The following is a 15,849-nucleotide window of genomic DNA, read 5'->3' as shown; positions in this document are numbered from 1 at the left end:
CAAGGCTGCCTGGGGACCTGGGACCTTGTCGTCAGTAAAGGACAGAGGCTCGGGCAGGGTGGCCGTCCTGCTGTGTGGACTGGAGAGAACAGGAGTGGGGAGGGACACGGTGAGAAGTGTGGGAGCCAGAGGGAGACCACGGGGCGGGGCTGCATGGGGATGGGCCCGAAGGAAAGGGTACCCTCAGGGTCTGTCCGGGGCACAGTGGGCAGGACTCAGTGAGGGTTTGCATGAGGACAGGGTCAGGGAGGGACCTCTGATCTTGGAACTGGATGGCGGAGGTGACTTATACCAAAGCGGGCAAAGAGATGGAGAAGGAAGGGGGACCCTCAGATGTGGGGTTTGGTGGTGCTCAGTGTGGCCTGCTCATGGACGTGGGGAATGGTGGCCAGGCCTGAGCACACGTGGATCTGAGGCTCAGCGTGGGCTCTGGAGGCCAGAAGCAAGGTGACAAGGTCAGATGGGGGTTCTCGAACATGATACGGGGGGGCCTGGGGCTAAGACGCGGCTCCGGCATCCCACAGCATGTGGACTCCTGGCTCCCTAAAACATACAGGGCAATAGGAATTAGGGATGGATGTCAACGTTTAGGCCAGTGCTGCGTGGTTCTCGCTTCTCTGGCCTTACGCAAACAGCCCTGATGGGGGCAGTTTCCCCCCGAGCACAGGTCCCGAGACCAGCCCGCTGGGCACCATGACACTGACCAGGGAGGGACACAGCCTGAGGCCCACACTCCATGCTCCCTCACTAGCCCCTCCCTCCCCGGCACTTGCTGCCATGAAACCAATCACGGTGGAATCACCCGATGTGTATGTGACTCGCAAATATAGTCCCGGAGCACGGTTCTAAATTAGTAGTAGCTAAGTCCCCACTGGGGGGGGCTTAGAATAAAGGGCTCCCCGACCGGCCCCCCTTCAGCCCGGCATCACCCCAGATGGCAGAGGGGCCCTTCAGAGGAGCTGCCGTGAACGGCACACATTTGGAGCCCCGCCAGGAAGGTCGGGGACCCGTTCATTCTCCCTTCTCCTTCCCGCGATGAGATAATGATGTTGTCACCAGGGCGTTTTCATGCCAACAAATCGCGGCGTCTCGCGGGCCCGGCTGGAGGGCCGTGTTTTTCTCTCCTTTCTTTTCCCCTCGGAGCCTGTTCAGGCTGGAACTCCGGGGTCTGAATCAGATGCTGACGGGCTCTTTCAGAGCCTCCCCGTGACAGCGCGAGCTTGAAAGGAGCGTGTTTGAAAGCTCAGGCTTCTGCTCTCCTGCAAAACGCTCGGGTCCCCCGAGAAGGCCAATTATACACCATCGTGCAGGTGAACTCGCTCCCCATTCAGGGAGCGGAGTCGGTGTCACTCACGCTGGGCTGATCCTGGGTAAGTGGAGACGGAGCTTTTCATTGCTCATTAGCATGACACAGCCCCTGGGCTCCAGGATGCAGGAGGCCGGCAGGCAGAGCCACTCGGCTCCTACATGTGAACAAGACCCTGGCCAGGCCTCTCCCCTCGCAAAGGGCCTTCTCCGCCTCCCTGGTGATTTCCGCTGACCTCTTGGCCGGAAATGACATTGGCCCGGGGTTTCTGCTCCCAGACACTGACTGACATCAGCTGTGGAATTCCAGCCTTGAGCTCTCTGTGCCAAAATCAGGCCTCGGTGACCTCCACCCACGTCACCCAAATGCCCAACAGCACCAGGAAACCGTGGTCTGAGGAAGGAGCCCCAGGCAGAACCTGGGAGGAAACCAGCAAAGTGATAGACGGCTCAGGGTCGTACCCGTTTCTCTAACTTCCTTCCAAAAACACACAGTGAGAAGCAAACCAGACAGAACAACACCATCCATCTCGAAGGTAATTCATGTCCAAGATTTTGGGAGTTCTGTGGTCACCCACCAGGACCCTAACCCTGGCTGGAGATTCATGAACTGTCCCTTAGAAAGGAGATCGGCTGACCTTGAGACTGACCTTGAGAAGAGCTCCCTGTGCCCTCCGACTGTGCCGAGAATGCCATCGCCGGTGTCCATGGTTTAGTAAATTCTTAACTAGACCAAGCTCCCAATCAATGCATTTCGCTTCCACGGGGTGTGGCTGCTTCCTACTTATCTGCTGTAAATGAACAGGCGAAGCCGAGAGGTGTTTCCAGTGAAAAATGGAGATGTTTATGTCTGAAACTCTAAATTTCACATCATAAAAATACCCACAAGCAACAATACGCTAATTAGATGGAAAGTGACAAATCAACAACAAAAAAATCTGACACCTACCCACTATGCGATAGATTTATTTTTGAGTTTAGGTAATTTAAAAATATAATTGTTACCTTCATAGTTGATTCTAAGACGCGCCCCCTCTGAGACCAGCAGGGTGAGATCTGGCTGCCGCCGTCCCGTCGGCGGGAGAGTCCTCTGGTCCTGGCTGTGCCCACAAACACCAGATGCTTCCGTCTGCTGAGGTCCGTTAATTAAATAAATTTAGAAACGTGCTCCCCTTGCGGTAACATCGGCCTGTCCAGTAGAGATTTTGGCTGGCGGGTCCCCAGCCCCAGTCCCGGCCCCCTGAGGAGGGGCCGAGAAGCCCGTTCACTTCCTCCAGCTCCCCCATCGGGCCCATTGCGTCTTCCCAGCGAGCAGAGGAGCCAAGGTTCGACCCTGACCACAGACTTGTGGCCACCCACACAGGGAGGCACGTCTCCCACGGCCCGTGGCGTCTCCTCGGTGTCTCCTGCTGTGTCTCGGCCAGGCTGCCCTCCAGCCTGCAGGTCTGCGGGACACCGCGTCAGGGTGGGATCCCGGGTAGAAGACGGGTCTGTGGATTTCGGAGAGTGGTGGCTGCAGGGTCAGCAGCTCCCGCTCTCTGAGGCTCGAGTCAAGGGCAGAGGCCGTCGTGCCCCAGCCGAGGACACGGTGAGGTGCGGTGGCCGGGAGGCCGCGGAGGAGCTGAGGCTGAGAGCCGGGGACGTGCGCTGTCCCAGTTTAGGGGGACACTGCTGGTGCCATCACCAGGTGGGTTAGTCTCAGGCAGTGAGGATGGGGGAGCAGGGGACTGGGTCCCTCAACGTGGACCCCGCTAAAACTGTGACCTCGCTTTGTTGTGACAGGTTGGTGAGGGCCGAGAGGCCTGAGGCCTCACAGAGCTCAGAGCACAGACATTCAGGGCTGCCTGCGGGGCCGAACCCGCCCCATCCGGGCCAAACCTGCCCCAACCGGGCCAAACCCGCCCCAACTGGGCCGAACCCGCCCCAACCGGGCCAAACCTGCCCCAACCGGGCCAAACCCGCCCCAACTGGGCCGAACCCGCCCCAACCGGGCCAAACCTGCCCCAACCGGGCCAAACCCGCCCCAACTGGGCCGAACCCGCCCCATCCGGGCCAAACCTGCCCCAACTGGGCCAAACCCGCCCCAACCGGGCCAAACCTGCCCCAACCGGGCCGAACCCGCCCCATCCGGGCCAAACCTGCCCCAACCGGGCCGAACCCGCCCCAACCGGGCCGTTCCCTGAATAAGCCGGAGGGAGGCGGTCAAACGCGAGCCCACAGCGAGGCCAGCGCCCCTCTCAGCGCCACGGACTCATTCTGTGGGCTGGAAAACAGCCTCTGAACATCAAGGGTTGAGATGAAAAAGGCTTCTTTGCAGAAGCAGGAAACCAATATCAAGACTGACAGAGAAACCGATGGAGGGGCCACTGAAGAGGCCCAGGGAGAACGTTCTGGAAAGACACAGACGTTCTGCGGTGCGCGGGGCCTAGTGGGAGCCGTGAGCAGCTCTCCCGTGTTGGACACCACGTTGCAGACTCACCTGCCAGTGAACGCACGATCCGTCCTTAGAGGCTTCATCTCAACGCGTTTCGTCTTTAAGCGCAAACCAGGGCATGAAACCCACCAGACGGGCAAACGGCCGACCGCATCGGTGGGTCCCGGCTGTAAAATGAGGCAGCAGAACCCGCTCCTGCCAGGGCAGCCACTGAAAAGCCACCGTTATTAGACACCAAGCCCCCCCCGGGTCCCTCGCACATGGTGACGACGGGACGCGGACACCCCTCCCCTGGTGTCTAGGTGTGAACACGTCCAGCCCGGAGCAGCACCCACGCCCCCACCCCCCCGTCAGCCGTCACGAAGGTCCAGAAACTCGTAGTATTTGTGGATCGTGTGTGATGCTGAGAAAAGAAGTCCCGAGTGAGCCGGGGGACTGTTTGTGGACACGGTTGGAGAGCCCGTGAGGGAAATCCGCTCCTAGGTTATTTCCTGTGAGCACCCGTGTTCTGAGGAGACTGTTCCCACGTGAAGGGCCTGGTCCCGCCGTCTTCAGCAGGGCAGGGGACTTTCATTCCCTTCGTTGTTCATTGTCTTCCCTGGAGCGTTGCAGAGCACGGCCGATGATCTCGGGCATCCGGTACAGCCCCCCGAAACCACCTGCCCTCACTCCCACTTGACACTCTTCCTGGTACGTTGAGTTAAGCTGACCTGTGAACGGGGGCGACGGTGTCTCTCCTTGGGCGACAGTAAGCTTCAGACCACGTGTGCTCCTAGGAGTCACGTGGCTAATGGCTCCCGAGTCTTTTATTAAAAATACTTATCATGTGAGTGTGTGTGAGTCTGTGTGTGCATGTGTGTGAGAATGTGTGCGTGTGTGTATGTATGTGCGTGTGTATGTGTATGTGTGTGTGAGTGTGTGTATGTGTGTGTGTGTTCACTTCAAGAGAGAAGGAAAATGAGAGAATGAATTTCGGTTGCTACCAAAAGAGACAAAAAGCAGTTTTATGTTTTTTATTTGTTTAAATGACTTAGATTTTGCAGAAGGGATTAAAAGTGGCTTCCTGATGAAAAACACGTTGGCTCACTCTTATTTTAAAAGTCAATGTGGACCCACAGTGAAAGTTGGGTGCATTTAAAAACAGAAGTTCTGTGCATTAAGATTCCTGTGTATTTCCAACCCTGTGGAAATGCGTGGTTGGGGGGTCGATGCTGAGCTGGGGCCCTCGGAGGGGGCTGTTCTTCTGCCTCGGTGGTCTCCCCAGGGCTCCCACGCGGGGTCAGGAAACGCGCCAGGTCAGGGTGGGACTCGCACGCGGGGTCTGGCTCCCCCTGCGGGGAGATGCGCCTATGGGCAGCTCAGAGCGCTGCTCGCGGTGGCTGGTCCCCTGAGCTCCCACCGGCGGCTCCGTCACGCGGGGGCGCCTTCCTCGGGGGCTCCGGGGCTGAATTTGCAGGCGCCGTTTGCTTTTCTCACAAGTACAGAGTGTGCCCCACAGCCTGCCCGGGGCATCTCGCTACTAAATCCACAGGACAGTCCTGACCGGCTCCCATGATCGGTGACACGAGTGATTTTCCGCGGCCGACAGGTTTCGTACTGAGTATGGTAACGGTTGCTAGGCCTCCATCCCGGCTGGAGCGTGATCTCAATCTGCTCGCGACCCGCCGCAGAGCCGGCCCCTCGCACCCATCTGCGGGGAGGCTGCCTGTGGCCTGGCGAAGGCCGGAGGTGACACCACCCAGTCTCTCTCCCCCGGCCCCAGGAGGAGCCCCTGTGACCGCCCCCTCCCCACGGCCACAGCCACGGCCACGGCCACAGAAACACCCAAATGCCTGGGAGGAAGCCAAGGGTGGAGAAGGGAGACCCAGGTGCTGCGTGTGCGTCGCTGGCGGGGGAGGTGTGTGTGCGCAAGCTTCCTGCAGGACGAGTTCAGCTGGGGAGCGGTCATGCCAGTCCCGAAGCGATGTTCACTGTCCCCGTGAATTTCAAATTTTCTTTGGTTGTTAATCTCACCTGAGGAGATTTTTCCATTGATTTATAGGATGGAAAGGAGGGAGGGAAGGAAAGAGAGAGAGAGAAACATCGATGCGAGGGAGACGCGATCGGTTGGCCTCCCGCATGCACCTGACCAGGGCTGGGTGGAACCTTCCCCTGCCAGGCCGAGGCTCTAACCACTGATCCTCACCGGCCAGGGCCAGACACGCTTAACCAGGGAAACTGTCTTTGTGTTGGATGAGCAGCTACCTCTGAATAGCTTCTTGAGCTTTCCCTGCATTTAAAACAAATTAACATGCTTTCGGGACGTAAAAAGCAGGAAGAAATGCCTCGCATCTGAGAGACGGACGGGTGATGGGAGCGGGCAGACTGCCCGATGCCACATGCTCGATGCTGAAACGCCCGCGGCGGTGGGGAGGGGACCAAGCCGGTGTCTCCACCTCCTCCCTTCATTCCTACTCGATTCTGGGACTTTTTGATCCTATGAGAATGGGTTTCTCTGTGTAAACAAAGAAAGTAAAGACCAAAGTGATCCCTGATGCATCTAGAAACGTTTCCCCCAGTAAGACTGGGGCAAATGGTGCTGTGCTCAGAAAGTGGAAATAAATTTCAGGACCACGGTCCTCAATTTCTCGCAAAGGAATCTGAGGTATGTCTACGTGTATATTGAGAATTTTCAGCATTTAGAATGTGTTGAAAATTTCAACTTCCTGTCAGTGCAATAACATAGTTTTTAAGAAATAAAGGGAGCCTAAGTCATAGTTCGTGAACGGAGCCTTCAGTTGACCTTGAGTGCCCTTGAGTGAGGTGCTCGCACGCACACCGGCGAGGTCAGGCCCCATCTCCATGCGCATCCCTCTCGTCTCCGAGAGGAAGGCCGTGTTATTACAGCCGCCCTGAGTCACTCGGGAAGCACTCAGGGGACGAGAGGGATGAAGAGAGATTCTCCCTTTCAGGTGATGTCGATCCCTGCTGGCCAGGTACCAAGAACACGTTAATTGTTTCCCTTAATACCAAACCTTTATGCTTTAAATACAGTCTCTCAGAAACCTAGGAAACAGATGCGCAGCCATATAACACACGGAAGAGCCCCAAGGATGTGACGAGGCGAGTCTGCGGGAATCCCAGGGGTGCCAGTCCTGCATAATCGGCCCTTTCTGCACATCTGTGCCTGAGGGTCTGACCCCTGTCTGGCTCCCACACATTCATTTTTCTCCTATTTGTAAGTAGCACAGGACAAGCAGTGCTTCAGGTTGTTCCTTCCTGATTTAATTTGGCTGTAATTTCTACACATGCACACACAGGCACACACAGATGTGCACATACATGCACACACAGTGCACACATGCATATATACATGCATGCACTGTGCACACACATGCACACACATGCACATACAGATGTGCACACGCATGCACACACAGACATGCACATGCACACACAGTGAGCACACAGGTGCACGCACAGGCTCACACAGGCACACACAGGCTCACATGATGCACATACATGCACACACAGATGTGCACACGTGCACACAGTGTGCACACAGTTTCACACACACAGTGCACACACAGGTGCACATAGGCACACACAGCCGTGCACACACACAGTTCTTGGTGCAATATTAGAAAGATGTAAAGTGACATTAAAGCACAGAGAATTCATATTATGCGTGTACAAGTGAATCATGAGAGAGAAGGTGCAGGAATCATTTTCTTATTTTCAGAAAAAAATTGGCTCTTGGATGACATTAGAACCAGTTTTTAAGAGTTGATGAGTAGCAAAGCCATGAGCAGCGGGTCCATCACGGTCTCTGAAACGTGTGTGAAGAAAGTAGCATCTCTGCCCACCCAGCTGCTGCCCCTGGTCCCCGCACAGCGGGCGTCTCTGTGCCTGAAAGTCGAGTGGCCAGCTTTGCGACGTCACCGATTCTCCCATCATTCGAATGCCTCCGACTCAGTGAGGCTCATCCGCTCGGCGCCCCGGTCCTGGCGGACTCACGGCCTGTGTGAGGCGCGTGGACCCCGCGCTGTCCCCGTGAGATATGGCTCAATCACCGGCCAAAGTTTCCGTGTCAGTTTTGATATATCCGATCATCGCCGTCGGTTGTTTGCGATGTCCAATGTTCTGTGAAGAGGGGCTTTTCATATTCTTTATTGTTTTTTACTGACAAAATGTTGCCGGGACCTCTGCCGTTTTGTGAAATGAAACAACAGTAGGAACAATAGATAATTGAACCCCGGCACACCTGCGCGGCGCCCCATCCTGCGGCCGCTCTCGGCGGCCCTAATGCGTTCCTGCTCATTGATCCGTCATAAGCCGGCTGGGTGATTGAGCGCAGCCCCTCGCCGAGCGCGCAGCTCACCGGGGCCCCTGCCCACGTGGCCCCCGCGTGACACCTGGGCCGCGCGGCCATCCGTAATCATGTTTCACTGCCTCTCAGGCCGGGCCTGACAGGCGGAGGATAGAAACGGTGGCCCCGAAACGTGTAGCGGCTGCGACGCGTCTGCTTCTCCTGCGGAGCTGACGCACGCGCGTTAATCCTGCGGCGCCTGCTTCCTCCCGCCCCATTCCTTCCTTCCTCCTGTTTTGTCTGTCTTCCGTTTCACGTGGCGACACCACCACACAGGGCTTCGGACGCCAGTCAGCAAATTCTGTCGCTCCTGCAGCCGGCCCTGGCCACCCCGTCCCCAGGGACACGCACACAGGTCAGCACAGGTGAGCACAGAGGCAGACACACACCTACACACAAACCACAAACCGCAGACACACTCGCAGATACAGACGTGCAGACACACACGTACAGACACACACAGACACATGCGCAGATACACATTGACACGTGCACACAGGCACACACGCACACGCAGACACATGGACATATACACAGAGACACACACGGATATGCACACGAGGCCATGCATGTGCTCCTATGGCAGGGGTGTGGTTGCTGATACTATGTATCTGTGCACACATTGTATCCATAGCTGTGCATTCACCGTCTCACACACACGCACACACACACACGAGTCTATCGTCTGAGCTTTGTGGTCAAGGACACAGATCATAACTGTGGCAATTATTTCAGACTTAGAGCCACTTCAATAAAATGACCACGATCGATGGCTGAGTGAAATCCACGGAGCGGCGTCCTTGGAGTTTGTCTGTCAGTTAACAGGTGCGAATTGGCGCTTGCGGCCTCGGCTCCGCTGGGGAGCCCTCTCCTCATTAGACGACTTTCCTCACTTCATCAGATCACATTTCCCGAGCTCCTCACCTCGGCGAGCTCATTGGGACACGAGCGCTCTTCCTTCTAAATGGATTATGTGCCAGTGTATCCCACAGGCTGCTAATAGGAGCACATGCGATTCCTCAAAAGCGAGAAAAATATTCTCGGAGGGTCCAACCGACGTTTCACGGGGGGGAATAAGCGGGAACAAAGAGGAACGGGTTATGAGCAGGTGGTCTCCGCGCCTGGGCGGGGAGGGCGGCTGATCGCGTGGGGACGAGCTCGTCCCGGGGTAACCTCACCCCCACGCCGCAGCCTGGAGGCGGAGCCCTTGTCCACGAGGAAGAGGCGGAAGCTGGAGAGGTGAGAGCTGTGCCCGGGAAGGGACCTGGAACGTGAACCGGGCCCGAGGGAGCCCAAAGCCCACCTGCGCCTTCTCGGTCCCACGAGAGGCTCCCGCTTTCTCCCGGACCGTGTGGGAGCCTCCGCCTGGTTTCCCCCTCAGACAGTGAGGTAGGTCGGCCCCCGGGGTCACACTTCATGGGCGTTGAGGCCACGGTGCTGGTGTCATTTCAAGGCCTCGCGGCATCGTGGGGCCGTGTCGGGCAAAAAATACCCTTGATCTTTCATATCCGCTGTCACGGTCACCAGACCTCACTACGAGGCTCACGAACAGCGCTGACGCCTGTGACGGTTCTCCCCTCGGGCGCGAGCCGGTGGGAGAGGGAAGCTGGGCTGGGGCCCTGCAGCGGGGGGGCTTCCGGGGCTCAGGTGCGAGAGCCGCTCGCGGTCACGGACACTCAGACAAGGGCGTAGGGACGCCAACCTCACGAAGTGACTTTTCCTGGGGATGCGCGAGAAACGTGTAAGAGTTTTATCTTACGTGACCCGCTCATCAGTCTCAGTTCCACGACCATAGCTAAGCACGTCTGCGGGAGGCTGTGGGGAGGGGTCTCCCCAGACCGTCAGCCGTGGGGAGCTCAGTGTCCTCCTTCGCTCTGTGAGGATACTTTCTGCTGACAACGGCTTTGCAGCCACAACCCATAAGGAGCTCCTTTAACTTAATTTTATCAGAGAATCACATAGAGTGACCTTGGGGTATGTGCGACCAAGGGCAGGCCGTGGGCTTTGATCCGCGAGGGGATGTCTGGTGCGGCCTCTGGGATGGTCAGAATTGAGCTGGCGTGTGACGGAAGGCCACCCCAAGAGGCGATGCCCAGGTGTGCCAGGTGTGCCAGGAACGGAAGGGGACGGGACCCTGGGCAGCGTGGCAGGGACGGAGCTGGGCGGGTGGCAGGGCCTCTGCGGGGAGGGTCAGCTCCTGGCAAAGGCGACGCCCGTCCTGGCGGATGAGGCCCCTGTTTGCCCTCTGGGCAGAGACCAGCGGCGTGGGGACGTGCAGGGCGCAGACACTGCTGAGCTGGCTTGTGGGGCGAGAGGAGAAACTGGGCCCCTGGAACACCTCAGGCAGCTGCACCGATCCCGTCGAATCGAGTATTTTCTTAGGCTTGGTTTATTTTTGTTGGACCAACACCGTGTAGCTGGCACTAAACACACAGCGAATTAGAGGAAACCTACTTTCAGGGCGCTTACTCCCGGAAGGTGAGGCGCTGGGGGGATAAACAGTCCCGCAGGAAGTGTTCACTGCGCCGCCCGCAGTAGCTCGAGCTTCTAATTAGACCCTTTAAACACACAGTCAATGCAGCCGGGATGCAAAATGTACTGAAGTTAATGTCACAATTAGAGCATTGGCATCTGCATTTACCGGCGGTGTTGTGCTTAAATTTGTAATCTTAACTTCTCCTTAACCGGTTTTTCTGTTTAATTTCTTCTCCATCTTTTGAAGTAAGAGAAAGACACAGACAGCGCTCAACACGTTTGCATTTAAACAGGCCGTGTGGGCTGGGAGCCGGCACCTCAGTGACGCCAGGCCGAGGCGGGAGACGGAGCTGGAGCCGCTTCCGCGGGCCCCTGCCCTCAGCGGGGGCGGACGGGCCGCTCTGTCGCCTGGAAACTGCTGAGGGAAACCGGGGACACAGTCAGTGTATAAAAAGCTTGGGTTTGACAGAAAAGGACAGGAGGGAAAACATCGGAGTGAAAATAGCGAGACCATCGCTCCTCGATCGCCGTAGAAAGTTGGGGGAATTGCTGAGCTGCTGTGGAGACCGGCCGCTGGATAAGTCCAAGGCCTCTGCGCCCATCTCCACCTCGTGTCATTAGTGTCGACAACCGGACGTGAGGAAGGGCCGGTGGACTCGGGGAGACTGGCGGCCGGCGGCCCTTCCTTCCTGGGTGCCTGAGACCCGCAGCCAGAGACACCAGGTGCTGGCAGAGTGGACGCCCAGGGTGGCCGGGCACCAGCCACACCCTGAGGTCGCGGAGACGGGGAAAGAGGGCGAGAGCCCCGCCCTGATTCTCAGGCGGCCCCTGCGGGTTTGGCCCCTGAGGGAGTGGCTGTTACAGCAGCTGTGCCAGGCGCCACCGCCCTGGGGGACACCTAGAGCCCCGGGCCACAGCCTCTGTCCCCAACCCCAGACTTAGGGACATGATGGGGCTGGAAGGAGAGGGAGGTGGGGAGGTGGGGAAACGGAGGCATCGGGTGGTTTGGACGTTCGCTGAGCTGGGTGTGACAGCTCTCAGGCCCCAGCCCCGGGATCTGTAACCCCTCCCCTGTCCTCAGGTACGGCTCCAAGGCCGGAGCAGGGGCACGGGGTGTGTCACCCGCTGGGCCCAGTCGCGGGAGCACCGGCCCAGGTCCCTGCTGCACGAGCCCTTCCCGGCTGGTTCCCCACAGCACCTTGTCACCCACAAGGTGCCCGCTCTGTGCTTTTCGGGAGACCTGCAGGCCTCCGGGCACCAGTGGAGAGGGGACGGCGGGCCTCGGGGGCGGGGTTCAGGTTGACTCTGTGGCTCCTTAGCCGCGTGGCCGTGGACAAGGTCAGGCTCTGGGCCCTCCGGCCCCTCTCCTGTGCCCGGTCCCCGTGAAGAGGCTGCGTTCAAGGAGCAGCGTGAGCTCCGGCCTGCTGGTGGTCTAGGCGCTTGTAGCCTCAGGTGGAACTTACAGAGCTGATGCTTTTCCCTGGACGTTATTTTCAATGAAGAAGATGCCCGAGTGGCCAAAGGCTGGCTCTGGTGGGCGTGGGGCCCCGGGATGGACGCATGCAGGCGGCTGGGTGGTCACCAGTGACCTCTACCCCGGAGGCGGCTCTGACCTCGGAAGGGCTGACGGGAAGGGGGGCGGCCAGGGAGGCTTTTTGGGAGGGCCTGGCCTCAGGTCAAAGCCCCGGCCCCTGCTTAGTGCAAAGAGGCGATGGGTTCAGGACCTGTGTTTTGTGTGATTTGGGAATCGACCTGGTAGTATTTAGTGGAAGGTGTTTTAAAAAGTACTCATGCAGGTTTTTGGGTTTTTTTAATGCTCACCTGAGGACATTTTTTCCATAGATTTTCAGAGAGAGTGGAAGGGAGAGAGAAACATCGATGTGAGAGAGGCACGTGGACCGGCTGCCTCCCGCAGGCGCCCCAACAGGAGCTGGGATTGAACCCGCAACCCAGGTGCATGCTCTTCACCAGGAATTGAACCCGAGACCCTTTAGTGTGGGGCTGACGCTCCAACCACTGAGCCACACCGGCCAGGGCTGTGCTCATGTGGCTGTGAGTGGATCGGCCACAGATATTGGTGCGAATTTCCTTTCTTTTCCCATCAGCTCCACACAGATTATGAGACGCTGAGGTTCCCCGAAGTCTCGGCCGTCACCGGAAGGCCCATCCGGCCAAAGCGCCGGTGCACCTGCTCGACTTCCTGCGTCGGGCGTCTGCTGTCACGTAAGCGTCGGCCTCGGTTTCCGGGCTCCCTGTTTCTGGAAGTTTCTGGGGCAGGGTTGCCATAGGAAAATATCAAGGTCTGATTTATTCATTTCCTCCCGGGATCCTCGGTGGGCACTTAATGTGAAATAATGCGACCAGCGTGGGAAGACACCTTGCCTGGCGAGGCGGATCCCGGGGAAATTGCCCGTGGTATTGGGAACGCGCAGGTCGTTGACTACCCCGATTTAATCTGGGCAGCCCGGGACATTTCTAATAATTAATACTGTAATAACACTTAATGGTCTGCACTCACGCGATCTGAAAATCTGGCTAATGGTGCAGTTTTTAGCGATTGCACAAACAGCAAGTTTTAAATGTGTCCAGCGTTGCGTTTTCAGCATTTGGAGCCGTGCGGACGACCCCGCCGAGGGGCTGCCACTGACCCCGATTCCGCGCCCGGACGTGGGGAGGGGGCGATGGGCTGGGTGCGGGGAGGGGGTCCCGCTGGGGCCGGGCGGAAGGCAGGAGGACTTGGGAGCCGAGCCGCTTCCTCCAAAGGGGAGGGACATTTAAAAGCTGGGACGACCGTCACTAGAGCGGGAGCGAGAAATTGGAAAAAAGGAAGAAGATTGTAAAAGCCGTTTTACAGACGTCAGTGGGGAGGAATTAATATTTCGGAAGGTGTGTGGTGCCCAGTGGACAGCGATGCGCTTGCCAACCTTTGTCTGCCAGTCTCGCTGTTCCGAGGGCACCACACGCCTTCCGAAAGGCCCCCCAGACACGGGCTCAGGCCTTTCCTGGGGACCCCCTTTCTGGACCCCAAGGCCGTGACGTCATGTTGCGTCAAGGACTGTGGAATTGCTTTCGTTTTTTCTCTTTTTTTTAATGGAGATGACGTTAACCTGTACAGCATCCTTTATTTCCCAAAGAACAGAAAGTGGTAAAACTGAACGTTAAAAACTGTGTTTGCAGTGACACCGTAGCTGTTGGCTGGGCAGTAATTCCGTTTGCTCCCTTGTGCGTGGACCTGCGTGGAGTCCGCTGGGGTCGTGGGGCTGGGAGGCGCCTGGAGACACAGGCGAAGCCTGAGGAGTGGCTGAGCAAAGAGGGGAGACGAGGGCCAGGGGGTCCAGGTGGACTCAGGCCTGCCGGGTGGAGGGGCTCTGACCTCTGCCGGAAGCTCTGTCCGTCCATCGGAAGTCCTGGTGCCTCCCGCTCTGTCCCCCGGCCGGCACCCTCGCTTGGGAGTTGCTCTGTTTACACAAAACGACTAATTTTCAGCTCCTGGGGTTCCCTTCTGTTACAAGGTTAAGCACTCACCTGGTCCCTCCGCTGCTGTGGCCCCCCTGCCCTGCTGGGTGCACCTGAGCAGGCCCAGGGGGCTTCCTGCCAGCGGAGCCCGGGGGGGCGGGGGGCTGGCCAGGAGGCGCCAAGGGCGCCGGGCGTCTCCCGCCAAACCCAAGGCTGCAGCGGATGGGTCACGAAGCATGAGAGGGGCTCTGCGTGGGCGGGTTTTAGTTTTAAATGGAAACTCTAGTCAATGTCAAATGAACCTGGAAAAGGTCGACCTGGGAACTGAGCGACTGGGGTGCTCTGTGGACCCCTGTTCCAACACCAACAGGTTTCCTAGAAATTCATGCGTCTGCATTCGCAGCTTTCTCTGCTTCAGCCAAAATTTTCCTGCTGAAAGAGGGGAAACGGGCCCTTTCCGCCCAATCGGGTCGCTGTCATATCCGCTGTGTCATCAACAGCTGCACTGATACCCCCGAAGGTGCCAGCTCGGGTTCTCCAGTGTGGGGGGGACGGGGTGCCCCGGGGGATAACCGGGGAAGACGGGTCCCCACCTTCATCTCCTAGGAAGCCGGCTTCTGGCTGCAGCACAAGCCCGTGAGCTGCTTCCTATGGATGTGGCTCCTGAGCCTCAATCTGCAGACCCAAGAGTCAGGATCCGTAACAGGTTTGCAAGGGGCTGGAGTGTCCCTGTGGGACCTCGCAGCTCGGTGTCCGTCGTTGCAGAGAACCGAGGACGTGGGGAGCGGCTGAGGTGCTGGGCCACCTGACCCACCGGCAGACGCTCTGGCGTGGAGCAGACGCGAGGCTGAGACTCCCCGTAACTGTGCCAGGAAAGCGGATCGTTGTGTAAAGTAGGTCCTGGCGTCCGGGTCACGAAAAATAAAAACAAAACCAAAGCAGAAACACACGACCCTGGAAGGAGAGAATGTGTTTCTAGGTTGAAAGCACATAGGATACATTTATACCTTTTCAAAATATCATGGGTCTCCTTTTTGTTTTGCTCCTAAAAATACAAATACAAAATTTGAAATGATTGTCCCTGTTTTAAATCTCAGACGTAGCCCATTTAAAATAACAAGCTAGTACGCTTTGACAAGACACAATACTTTTATACCCCAGAGAACTGACAGACAGCGTAATGCGTTTCTGTTACAATAAGCATTACAATAGATAATATAAATTTAAATTTAAAATTTGCAAATACAGATTTTAATCATTTAAATATCAGTGTTTTATAAAATTTCTTGCATTAAGAAGCAGGCCGGGCTCTGCTAGCATTTCTGTAATTTGTTGACACGGTTTAAATTCCTCCCTGGAAAGCAGGCTGGTGCGTGTTCAGACGTCCACGCGAACCGAGGCTGTCACGCCCACCACACTCGCACGTTCGCATCGCTGTACAAAAACCTTAGTTCTTGCAGCCCCCCTGCCTGAGGGGCATTGATTCCAGGCTTTATTAGAACAGGGGGTGCAGTGCCCAGCAGGTGTAGGACCTGAGCTCCGGTCGCAGAGGAGTCACCTGCTCAGAAACGGCGTGGCCGGGACGGACGGGTTCCTTTCATTTTTATTTTTTTCATTTTCTAAAAAATTATTTTTACATCTGACCTTTTCCAAACATGCAATTGAGACCCCGTGCGCCCAAGGAAGCTGGGCTCGTCAGCACTAAGATATAAATGGGAAATAAGAATCCAAACAGCAAGTAAAGCCGATGTGGTTTCTAAAAGGAAACAGTATTTCTAGAGGATACAAGCCTGGCGCCCAGGGAGACGCAGCCCGTTGGTTTCTCAGGGGC

The sequence above is a fragment of the Miniopterus natalensis genome, chromosome 7 (assembly GCF_054644295.1).
Source record: "Miniopterus natalensis isolate mMinNat1 chromosome 7, mMinNat1.hap1, whole genome shotgun sequence".
NCBI classification, from domain to species: domain Eukaryota; kingdom Metazoa; phylum Chordata; class Mammalia; order Chiroptera; family Miniopteridae; genus Miniopterus; species Miniopterus natalensis.
Note: the sequence above shows the minus strand (reverse complement) of the source record.